Source organism: Peromyscus leucopus, unplaced genomic scaffold, assembly GCF_004664715.2.
Source record: "Peromyscus leucopus breed LL Stock unplaced genomic scaffold, UCI_PerLeu_2.1 scaffold_816, whole genome shotgun sequence".
Classification (NCBI taxonomy): Eukaryota; Metazoa; Chordata; class Mammalia; order Rodentia; family Cricetidae; genus Peromyscus; species Peromyscus leucopus.
The window spans coordinates 73,600-86,622 of record NW_023505746.1 but is presented as its reverse complement, the minus strand read 5'-3'; the positions used below and the strand labels follow the sequence as shown (position 1 = coordinate 86,622).

At 39.2% G+C, this 13,023-nt stretch overlaps 1 long non-coding RNA gene across 2 annotated transcripts; it reads right to left on the bottom strand.

The window, feature by feature from the left end:
• Positions 1-7,668: 7,668 nt before the first annotated feature.
• LOC119087273 lies at positions 7,669-12,798 on the bottom strand. 2 transcript variants are annotated; one of them, XR_005090697.1, is made up of 4 exons: positions 9,299-12,798; positions 8,966-9,201; positions 8,636-8,869; positions 7,669-8,544 (listed from the first exon to the last, which is right to left on the bottom strand). It is a non-coding gene; the product is annotated as an uncharacterized LOC119087273 (long non-coding RNA). The 2 variants fall into 2 exon arrangements; XR_005090696.1 differs by having other exon boundaries at positions 8,966-12,798.
• Between the last annotated feature and the right edge of the window lie 225 nt (positions 12,799-13,023).

The following is a 13,023-nucleotide window of genomic DNA, read 5'->3' as shown; positions in this document are numbered from 1 at the left end:
AGAGGAAGGTTGAGTCAAAAGCCGCCATCCAGTCACAGAGGAAGCAAGATGTGAAGGCAGAACTGAAAAAAAGGTACCAAGCCACACACCTAAACATAGATAAGAATTATGGGTTAATTTAAGTGTAATAACTGGTCAGTAATAAGACTGAGCAAATGGCCAAGCAGTTATAAATAATATTAAGCCTCTGTGTGATTATTTTATAAAAGGCTGTGGGACTGTGTGTGAAAGATTTCTCCTGACCATGGGCCAGATGGTATACAGAAAAACTTCTGACTATAGAACAATGTTTTTTCTAGAGACAATCCAAACAGAAGGATCCAGTCTTCTGAAATATGAAGAAAGTGTAGCAAAGGGTATCATTGGACTAATGAATTCAGATCAACAAGAGACAGACAGGTAACTCTTTGTCATTGGGAAATGCCAGCAGGGGCCTCCTGCAGCCCCCAATATCAAATTTGGCTCCTCTGTAGTGCCTGATTTTATACATGCTATGATTCTCAAAAGAATTGGGACAAAGGCAACCTGGGGGTTTTCCCTTCCTGCATTTTCCATTTCCTAGTTTAAAAAGAGGACCTGTATCCATAATGATTGGTCCCAAATGTTTTCAGGTGATATCCAGGGTGTGATAACAGAAGCCTCATTGAAAACATTTTCTAAATGAGAGGTTTTAACTCATATCTCTGGTCAGAAACAAAGCTTTTAAGAGCTCTGAGTTGGGGATCCTGATGGCAGAAGGGAAGTTTCCCATGGCAAGAGAACAATAGGCAGGGTAGATAGTATACATAAGCAACCATAAAAACTCTACCAGGTAATGTTTACACTGATAAACACATCATTTCATACAAGATAACTAAAAAACACCAGTAACCATCTTATTTATAAATGATAAAAAGCCTGAGAAAGAAATCAGAGAAACAACACACTTTACAGCAGCTACAAACAATATTAATATATTATCATAACTCTAACCAAGAAAGTTAAAGACCTATATGCCAGGAACTTCAAATCTTTGAAGATGGAAATTGGAGAAGATATCAGAAGATGGAAAGATCTCCTGAGCTCATGGTTCTCTTGCATTAAAAAAAGCCATGAAGAACACAGGTAATGAGATATAGGTGGTTGGGATAATCGAGTTTAAGAGTTTAAGTGAGGATTGGGATGGGATGTTGAAATATATGTATGGATATTTGCAGAAGCCTTGTGGAAATACACTAGGTTTTTTTTTTATTTTACAACACCATTCAGTTCAACATAATAGCCACAGATTCCCCTGTTCTTCCCATCTTTCCCCCTCCCACTCCCCCAGCCCACCCCCATACCCACCTCCTCCAGATCAAGGTCTCCCCCGAAGACCGGGATCGACCTGGTAGACTCAGTCCAGGCAGGTCCAGTCCCCCCCCTCCCAGACCAAGCCAAGCGTCCCTGCATAAGTCCCAGGATTCAAACAGCCAACTCATGCAACAAGCCCAGGACCCGGCACCAACGCACAGCTGCCTCGCAAACAGATCAAGCCAAATGACTGTCTCACACATTCAGAGGGCCTGATCCTGTTGGGGGCCCCTCAGCATTTGGTTCATAGATCCTGTGCTTCCATTCATTTGGTTATTTGTCCGTGTACTTTATCCAACCTTGGCTACAACAATTCTCGCTCATATAAACCCTCCTCTTTCTCACTAATTAGACTCCCAGTGCTCCACCAGGGGCCCAGCCGTGGATGTCTGCATCCAGATTCCTCAGTCCTTGGATGGGGTTTATGTCACAACTATCAGGATGTCTGGCCATCCCATCACCAGAGTAGGTCAATTCCTTTCGACTCTCGACCATTGCCAGCAGTCTTTTCTGGCGGTATCTTTGTGGATCTCCATGGGCCTCCCTAGCTCTCTGCTTCCTCCCCTTCTCATGTGGTATTCATTTACCAATGTCTCCTATTCCTTGTTCTCCCTCTCTTTTCTTGATCCAGCTAGGATCTCCCACTCTCTTTCCCGTGACCCTCGCCCTTCATTGTTCCCACTCATGACCAGGCTGTTCATGTAGATCTCATCCATTTTTCCATGTCTTTTTTGGGGTCCCGTTTTCCAGGTAGCCTCACTGGTGATTTGAGTAGCAGTCCAGTCATCCTTGTTCCACATCTAGCATCTTCCTATGAGTGAGTACATACCATATTTGTCTTTCTGAGTCTGGGTTACCTCACTCAGGATGATTTTTTCTAGATCAATCCATTTGCTTGCAAACCTATGATGTCATTGTTTTTCTCTGCTGAGTAGTATTCCATTGTGTATATGTGCCACAATTTATTTATCCATTCTTCAGTTGAAGGGCATCTAGGTTGTTTCCAGGCTTTGGCTATTACAAACAATGCTGATATGAACATAGCTGAGCAAGTGCTCTTGTGGTATGATTGAACATTTCTTGGGTATATGCCCAGGAGTGGTATAGCTGGATCTTGGGGGGAGATTGACTCCCAATTTTCTAAGAAAGCGCCATATTGATTTCCAAAGTGGTTGTACAAGCTTGCATTCCCACCAGCAGTGGAGGAGAGTTCCCCTACTTCCACATCCTCTCCAGCATAAAGTGTCTTCAGTATTTTTGTTCTTAGCCACTCTGACAGGCTTAAGGTGGTATCTCAGAGTTGTTTTGATTTGCATTTCCCTGATGATTAGGGATGTTGATCAATTCCTTAAATGTCTTTCAGTCATTTGAGTTTCCTCTGTTGAGAATTCTCTGTTTAGTTCTAAAGCCCATTTCTCAATTGGACTGTTGGTCGTTTTGATGTCTAATTTCTTGAGTTCCTTATATATTCTGGATATCAGTCCTCTGTCACATGTGGGGTTGGTAAAGATCTTTTCCCATTCTGTAGGGTGTTGCTTTGCCTTGTTGACCGTATCCTTTGCTCTACAAAAGCTTCTCAGTTTCAAGGGGGTCCCATTGATTGATTGTTTGTCTCAATGTCTGCGCTACTGGTGTTATATTTAGGAAGTGATCTCCTATGCCAATGCATTCAAGACTACTTCCTACTTTCTCTTCTACTAGGTTCAGAGTAGCTGGATTTATGTTGAGGACTTTGATCCACTTGGACTTAAGTTTTGTGCACAGTGACAGATATGGATCTATTTGCAGCCTTCTACACATTGATATCCAGTTATGCCAGCACCATTTGTTGAAGATGCTTTCTTTTTTCCATTGTACACTTTTGGCTTCTTTGTCAAAAATTATATGTCCATAGGTGTGTGGGTTAATGTCAGGGTCTTCAATTCGATTCCATTGGTCCACATGTCGGTTTTTATGCCAATACCAAGCTGTTTTTATTACTGTAGCTCTATAGTAGAGCTTGAAGTCAGGGATTGTGATGCATCCAGAAGTTGTTTTATTGTACAGGTTTCTTTTAGCTATCCTGGGTTTTTTGTTTTTCCATGTGAAGTTAAGTATTATTCTTTCCAGGTCTGTGAAGAATTGTGTTGGTATTTTGATGGGGATTGCATTGAATCTGTAAATTGCTTTTGGTAAGATTGACATTTTTACTATGTTAACCCTGCCTATCCATGAGCATGGGAGATCATTCCATTTTCTGACATCTTCAAATTTGTTTTTCAGGGACTTAAAGTTCTTGTCATATAGGTCCTTCACTTGCTTGGTTAGTGTTACCCCAAGGTATTTTATGTCATTGTTGGCTATTGTAAAGGGTGATGTATCTCTAATTGCCTTCTCAGCTTCTTTGTCCATTGTATAGAGGAGGGCTACTGATTTTTTTGAGTTGATCTTGTATCCTGCTATGTTGCTGAAGGTGTTTATAAGCTTTATCAATTCCTGGGTGGAATCTTTGGGGTCACTCAAGTATACTATCATGTCATCTGCAAATAGGGAAAGCTTGATTTCTTTCTTTCCAATTTGTATCCCCTTAATCTCCTTATGTTGTCTTATTGCTCTGGCTAAAACTTCAAGTACTATATTGAATAAGTATGGGGAGAGTGGACAGCCTTGCCTCGTTCCTGATTTTAGTAGAATTGTTTTGAGTTTCTATCCATTTAATTTGATGTTGGCTGTTGGTTTGCTATATATTGCCTTTATTATGTTTAGGTATGTTCCCTGTATTCCTGATTTCTCCAAGACTTTTATCATGAATGGGTGTTGGATTTTGTCAAATGCCTTTTCTGCATCTAGTGAGATGATCATGTGGTTTTTTTCTTTGAGTTTGTTTATATGGTGTATTACGTTGATGGACTTTCGTATGTTGAACCACCCTTGCATCCCTGGGATGAAGCCTACTTGATCATGGTGGATAATTGTTCTGATGTGTTCTTGGAGTCTGTTTGCCAATATTTTATTGAGTATTTTTGCATCAATGTTCATGAGGGAGATCGGTCTGTAGTTCTCTTTTTTTTGTTATATCCTTGTTTGGTTTAGGAATCAGGGTAATTGTAGCCTCATAAAAGGAGTTTGGTAATGTTCCTTCTGTTTCTATTATGTGGAACAATTTAGAGAGTATTGGTATTAACTCTTCTTTGAAGATCTTGTAGAATTCTGCACTGAAACCATCTGGTCCTGGGCTTTTTTTGGTTGGGAGACTTTTAATGACTGTTTCTATTTCCTTAGGGGTTATTGGACTATTTAAATAGTTTATCTGGTCTTGATTTAACTTAGGTATGTGGTACCTATCCAGAAAAATGTCCATTTCTTTTAGGTTTTCCAGTTTTGTGGAGTAGAGGTTTTTGAAATATGACCTGATAATTCTCTGGATTTCCTCAATGTCTGTTGTTATGTCCCCCTTTTCATTTCTGATTTTGTTGATTTGGATTCTCTCTCTCTGTCTTTTGGTTAGTTTGGATGAGGGCTTGTCTATCTTGTTGATTTTCTCAAAGAACAAACTCTTTGTTTCATTAATTTTTTGTATTATTCTCTTAGTTTCTATTTTATTAATTTCACCTCTCACTTTGATAATTTCCTGGCATCTATTCTTCCTGGGGAGACTTTGCTTCTTCTTGTTCTAGAGCTTTCAGGTGTGCTGTTAAGTCACTAGTGTGGGATTTCTCCAACTTCTTTATGTGGGCATTTAGTGCTATGAATTTCCCTCTTAGCACTGTTTCATAGTGTCCCATAAGTTTGGGTATGTGGTGTCTTCATTTTCATTGATCTCTAGGAAGTCTTTAATTTCTTTCTTTATTTCTTCCTTATCCCATTGGTTATTCAGTTGAGCATTATTCTGTTTCCATGAGATTGTAGGTTTTCTGTAGTTTTTGTTGTTGTTGAAATCTAACTTTAAACCATGGTGGTCTGATAGAACACTGGAGGTTATTCTAATTGTTTTGTATCTGTTGAGATTAGCTTTGTGGCCAAGTATGTGGTCGATTTTAGAGAAAGTTCCATGGGGTGCTGAGAAGAAGGTATATTATTTCTTGTTAGGATGGAATGTTCTGTAGATATCTATTAGGTCCAATTGGGTCATGACATCAGTTAAGTCCTTTATTTCTCTGTTAAGTTTTGATGTGGGATATCTGTCCAGTGGTGAAAGTGGGGTGTTGAGATCTACCACTATTAATGTGTGGGGTTTTATATGTGGTTTAAGCTTTAGTAATGTTTCTTTTACATATGTGGGTGCTCTTGTGTTTGGGGCATAAATGTTCAGAATTGAAACTTCATCTGGGTGGATCTTTCCTGTGATGAGTATGTAATGTCCTTCTTGATCTCTTTTGATTGATTTTATTTTGAAGTCTATTTTGTTCGATATCAGGATGGCTACCCCTGCTTGTTTCTTAAGACCATTTGATTGGAAAGTCTTTTACCAGCCTTTTATTCTTAGGTAGTGTCTGTCTTTGAATTTGAGATGTGTTTCTTTATGCAGCAGAAAGATGGGTCCTGCTTTCGTATCCATTCTGTAAGTCTATGTTTTTTTATAGGTGAATTAAGTCCATTGATATTAAGGGATATTAATGACCAGTGATTCTTCATCCCTGATATTTTTGGTGGTAGTGTGTGTGTACTTCCCTTCTTTGGGGTTTACTGTTGTGGCTTTATCTATTGTCTGTGTTTTCAAGTGTGTATCTGACTTCCTTTGGTTGGAATTTTCCTTCTAGTGCTTTCTGTAGGGCTGGGTTTGTGGATAGGTATTGTTTAAATCTGGCTTTGTCTTTGAATGTCTTGTTCCTTCCGTCTATGATGATTGAAAGTTTTGATGGGTATATTAGTCTGGGCTGACATCCATGGTCTCTTAGTGTCTGCATTACATCTGTCCAGGTCCTTCTGGCTTTCAAAGTCTCCATTGAGAAATAGGGTGTTATTCTGATGGGTTTACCTTTATAGGTCACTTGGCCTTTTTCCTTGGTTGCTCTTAATATTCTTTCTTTATTCTGTACATTTACTTGTTTAATTATTATGTGTCGAGGGGACTTTTTTGGGGGGTCTGTCTAGTCTGTTTGGTGTTCTATAGGCTTCTTGTATCTTCATAGGCATTTCCTTCTTTAAGTTGGGAAAGTTTTCTTCTATAATTTTGTTGAATATATTTTCTGTGCCTTTGAGTTGGTATTCTTCACCTTCTTCTATCCCTATAATTCGTAGGTTTGGTCTTTTCATGGTGTCCCAAATATCTTGGACATTTTGGTTCATGACTTTGTTGGCTTTAGTGTTTCCTTGGACTGATGAAACTATTTCTTCTACTGTCTCTTCAATGCCAGAAATCCTCTCTTCCATCTCTTGCATTCTGTTGGTTATACTTGCATCTGAAGTTCACGATCTTTTACTCAGGTTTTCTATTTCCAGCATTCCCTCTGTTTGTGTCTTCTTTATTTTTTCAATTTCCCTTTTCAGGTCTTGGACTGTTTCCTTTGTTTGTTTCATTGCTTTTTCATGATTTTCTTTCAGTGTTTTATTATTTTCTTCCAGGACTTTATTGTTTTCTTGGAGGGCTTTATTGTTTTCTTTAATTTGTTTGCCCTTTCCTCTAGTTGTTTACAGCGTTCTTCCAATTTTCTTGTCTTTTCCTCTACACAAGCCTCTACCTTCTTCATGAAGTTACTCATAAGGCTACTTTCTTCTGCTTCTTCCAATTTTTCATGTTCAGGTCCAGATTTTGGAGGCAGACTAGGTTCTGGTGATGCTGTATTGCTCTTCATTTTGTTGTATGTACTTCTGCCTTGACGTCTGCCCATCTCCTTGTGGTTCCTTCTTGGTCTTATCAGTGTACTTGTTTCAGAAAGAGCTGACAGATTCAGGAAGACTCTCTCTCTTGTCCAAAAGGGAGTTCTCTTGTCCAACTCTGGTCCAGAGGGGAAGTTGGGGGCAGGATGGGAGCTGGGGGCCGGTATCTAAGTCTCAGGAAGTGGCTGGGGTCTTGGGCAGATGGGCGTGGGGGCAGGGCGCGGATTTGCAGGGGCAGTTGTAGGCCAAATTTAAAATACATACTATTTCACACTTTTTTTATTTTCCCAACCTAATATTTTATTAATCATTTGAGAATGTGATACATCAAACCTCAATCACACTTGATTCCCATTCCTCCCAGGTCCACCTCTGACCCTTGTGGCATCTTCCCCAGAATAGAAAAAATAAAATATAACAAGTCAAATTGGTGTTTTCCTTATACTCATTGGAGCATGGTCAAACTTGCAGTAGCCGGCCCTTTAAAAAGGAGTTCTTACCAACCCCTGCCTGAAGCCATCAACTGTGAAGAGCTAGAGTTAAGTATTTTTATTACAACTTTCAAGAACTCTCCAATAAGATCCTGTCTAGATTTTCTTTTTAGGGGGGATGGTGGCACAGAAGCCTTCAATGTCTGTCTGAATTTCAGTTATGATTCTACAGTCATTGATACTACTGCAAAAGAAGCTCTTTGCCCATAGAAGTCAGTGGAAGTACAGATCAAGGCCTTCCACATGGTTTCCAGCAGCAGAATGAATCATAGACTTCTACAGGGTTTCCAGGAGCAGCACAGATCATGGTCCACAAGATTTCTGGTGACAGCTTGGATAACTGCCATCCATCTGGTCCAGGACATCAACACAGATCACCAACATAACATGTTTGAGGGAGGCATCACAGATCACTATCAGGATGCTTTCTTGTGGCAGTACTGACCACAGACATCGACACAGTCTCCATCAGCAGCTGGGTCATGGATATCCAACTGGTCTTCAGCATGCAGCCCAGAGCATGAACATAAACATAGTATTTGAGGGCATCAAGGACAAAGATTTCAACATGGTCTCCAGCACAAGGATGGCTTAATGATATCAAAATAGTTTCTGTTGGCAGCTCAGATCATTCATATTGACCTAGTCCCCAGTAGCAGCACCAATCAGAGACATCGACATTATGGCTGACAGCAGCACAGACTAAAGTCATCATGGTCATCATCATGGACTCAGGTGGCAACATGGACAATGGACATTCACAAGGTCTAAGATTCCAACAAAGACTATGGCCATAAACATGGTTATCAGCAGCAGCATGAATGAGTGACATCAACATAATTTCAGATGTTAAGTCAGATAATGGACATCCACATGGTCAAAACAGGGAACAAAGATCAGTGACATCAACATGGTTGGTTTCCTGTGGCAGATCATAAACATCAACTTAGTTTCAGGTGGCAGACAAATCACAGAAATCAACATTGAATACAGTGCCAACACAGGACACTTACCTGAAGTGGGTCTCAGGTGGTAGTATATTCCATTGATTTCAGAATTTTCACAGATTATGACAGAGTAGAGACAGCAGTATGGTTACAAGTGGAAGCAAGTTTCAGTAGCATCAACATGGTTGACAGCAATAGCAAAGATCAGTGACATCAACAAAGTTTCAGATGACAGGTCGAATCATGGATATCAGCAAGGTTAAGAGAGGCAGCGAGAATCACTCACATCAACATGGTTGCCTGTGTCAGTATAGATCATGGATATCAACTTAGTTTCAGGTGGCAGACAGATCATGGAAATCAATATTGTACACATGAGGGACACAGGAAACTTACTTGAACTGGGTCTAAGGTAGCAGTATGGACAAATGACTTCAACACTGTTTCTGATGACACTGTACACTGCAGACATCAATATGGTTACAGGTGGTAGCAAAGTTCAGTAACCTCAACATGGTTGACAGCTACAACATAGATCAGTAACATCAACAAAGTTTGGACAGTAGGTTGGATGATGAACATCAACAATGTTTAGAAGATGCAGCAAAGAACAGTGACATCAACATGATTTCCTGCAGTGGCATGCATCAGGAGTATTAAATTAATTTTGGATGGCATGTGGGATCAAGAAAATCAACATTATTCATGTGGGCAGCACAGAATACTTACCTCAATGTGGTCTCAGGTGGCAGGACAGAACATGGACATCAACATCAACAGCTTATCCAGGAGCCAAACGTAACATAAGGCATCAACATGGACTTCAAACCAATAGGAATAGCATAGTAAAGGTCATGAACATGATAAAGAGAACAGCAGGTATCAATGTCATCCACAAGGTTGCAGGTGGTAGCATGTAAATATCACCAGTTTCAGATGGTAGCTGAGATCATGGCAATTAACATTCATCACGTTGGCAGCACAGAACTCTTGCATCAATAGGGTCTCAGGTAGCAGAATATCTCCATGGATATGGACATCAATGTCATATCTACAGTAAGAAAGACCACAAGCATCAACAAGGCTTCCAGAAATAGTAGGAAGAGCATGGTAGGTCATTCAATAATGGACATCAATTTGGTTAACAGAGGCACATGGGATCAATGGCATCAACATGGTTTCAGGTGGCAACATGAATTATGGATTTCATCTTACATTTGGATGGTGGGTTAAATCTTGCAAATTAACATTCTGCATGTTGGTAACACAGAACAATAATTTAATGCAGTCACAAGGGGCAGGAGAGTTATTGGACATCAACAATGTATGTAGTGGTTAAGAAGGACCACAGGCATCTACATGGCTTCCAGAAGAAGCAGGAATAGCATGATGTCCTATGTTAGACATCAATTTGATTAACAGAGTTGGATCAATGACATCAACATGGTTGCAGGTGGCAGCATGAATCATAGATATCAACTTATTTTCAGACTGCACATTAAATCTTGAAAATTAACATTTTTCTCATTCACAAAACAATGGCAGGAAAGATAGATATAAACTTCATATTGAGCAGCAAGAAGAACTACAGGCATTAACATGCCTCCCAGAAATAGTAGGAATACCATGGAATGTCTGGTCATGGACATCAAAACCGTTAAGAGGGAGCAGAAAACAATGGCATCAACATGTTTATAGACAGCAGCATGAATTATGGATATTAACTTAGATGATAGTTGAATTCTTGGAAATTTACTTTGTTCATGTTGGAATAACAGAAAATTTATCTTAATATGGTCATAATTGACCACACAGGTCACCAATATCAAGACGTTATCCAGAGGTAACAAGGAGCAGGGAAATCAACATGGCTTCCAGAAGGAATAAGAATAGCATGGAAGTTCTGATCATAGGCATCAACATGGTTAACAGAGACAAGAGGGATCAATAAAATGACCATAGATTCAGATGACACCAAGAATTATGGATATAAAATTAGTTTCCAAGATTAGTGAAATCTTGGAACTTAACATTTCAATCGTTAAATCTTGGAACTTAATATTCTTCATGTTGGTGAGAGAACATTTAATTTAACAAGGTAAAGACAGCAGGAGAGATCACAAAACACAATATGGTATCCACTGGTACAAATATGATGGGCATCATCATGGATTTCAAATGTACTAGGAATATCATAATTAGAATCATAAACACCAATATGTCCAACAGAGGCAGAAGGGATCAATGACTTCAACATGTTTGGAGGTGGCACCATGTATTCTGTATATCAACATAGTTTCAGTTGGTGGTTAAATTCTTGGAAATTAATGTTCTTCACATTGAGAGCACAGAACACTTAACATTAGCATTGTCACAGGTGGCAAGAGTTCAAGGAAATCTATGTGAAATATACTGGCAAGAAGGACCACAGGCATCCACATGGCTTCTAGTAATGCCAGAAATTCCATAAGACAATGGATCCTGGACATCCACATGTTTACCAGATGCAGCAGGGATAAATGAATTCAATTTATATGGAGGTAGCAGCAAGTATTCCAGATATCAACTTACCTTCAGTTGGTATTTCAGATCATGAAAATTTACATTCCTCATGTTGGCAAAATGTACACTTACCTTAATATGGCCATAGGGGCCAGAGAGGTCATGGCAATCAAGATGTTATCCCATTAAAACAAGGACCACATGCATCAACATGGCTTACAGAACCAAAGGAATGCCCAGCAGGTCCTTTCATAGACATCAACAAGGTAAACAGAGGCAGCAGGGGTCAATGACATCAGCATGAGTGCACATGTAAACATGAATTACAGACACCAGCTAAGTTACCAAAGGTTCATTAAATTTTAGCAATTACCATTCAATATGTTGCCAAAAAAGAACACTTACATTAACATGGTAACTTGTAGGAGGAAAGATCAAAGAAATCAACCTGGTGTCCAGTGGTAGGAAGATCATGAGCATCAACATTGCTTCCAGAAGGAGTAGGAATAGCATTATAGTTCCAATCATGGACATGAACATATTTAAGAGACTAGGCTGAGATTAAAGACCTCAACTTGTTTGGAGGTAGCAGCATGTATTCAGGATATTAACTTAGTTTCTGTTAGTATATCAATTCTTGGAAATTACATTCTTCATATGGGTAAAGGAACACTTACATAAATAAGGTGATAAGGTGATGGAGAATTGAAAGCAATCAAGGTGTTATCCCATGGTAATAAGGACATGCGTCAACATGGCTTACAGAAACAACAAATGCATTACAGGTACATTCATAGACATCAACAGGATTAACAGTAGCAAAAGGGATCAATGAGATCAGCATGGTAGGATGTGGCAGCATGAAATATGGATATTTGTTTATTTACCAATGCTTGATATATCTTGGAAATTACCATTCTACACATTGCCAAAAAGGAACACTTGCCTTAATATGGTCATAAGGGACTAGAGAATTTATGGCAATCAAGATGTTAGCCCATGTAAAAAAGACCACCTGCAACAATGTGGTTTACAAAACCAATAGGAATGCAGGGGAGCTCCATTCATTAATATCAACAGGGTTTGCAAAGGCATCAGTGATCAATAACATCAGCATGGCTGCAGGTGAGAGCATGAATAATGTGTATCAACTAGTTACCAAAAGTTGGTTAAATCTTGGAAATTACCATTCTATACATTGGCAATAAGGAACACCTACATTAACATAATTACCTGTATCAGGAGAGATCATGGAAACCAACATGGTGTCAAGTTGTTTACAAAAGCATGAGCGTCAACACTGCTACCAGAAGAAGTAGGAAAAGCATTATAGTTCTAAAAATGGATATCCATATGGGTAAAAGAAGTAGCAGGGATCAAGTAAATCCACAAGGTTTCAGGTGGCAGCATGTAGAAAGGATAGCCACATAGTTTACTTTGGTAGATGGAAGCAGGGAAATTAACTTTCTTCATCATGGAAAGACGGAACATGGTCTCAAGTAGCAGGACTGATGGACATCAACATCAGATTCATGGGCAAGAAAAGAACCCTGGCATCAACATGCTTCTAGAAATAGTAGGAAAAGCATGATATGTCTGCTCACAGACATTAATGTCTAAAGGATGCAGTAGGGATGAATGAAATCAAAATGTTTGGAGGTGACAGCAAGTATTCCAGATATCAACTTAGTTTCAGTTGGTATTTTTTTTTTTTTTTTTTTTTTTTTTTTTTTTGTTTTTTTTTCTTATTGTAGGTTTGATCACAGAGATACCTGATGCTATTACGTGTTCATGCATTGGTATTTTTGTTCTTAGAAATTTACATTCTTTATGTTGGCAACACAGAACATTTACATTTATATGGTCATAATGAGCCAGAGAGGTAATGGCAATCAAGATGTTATCCCATGGTAACAGGGACCACATGCATCAACATGGCTTACAAAACAATA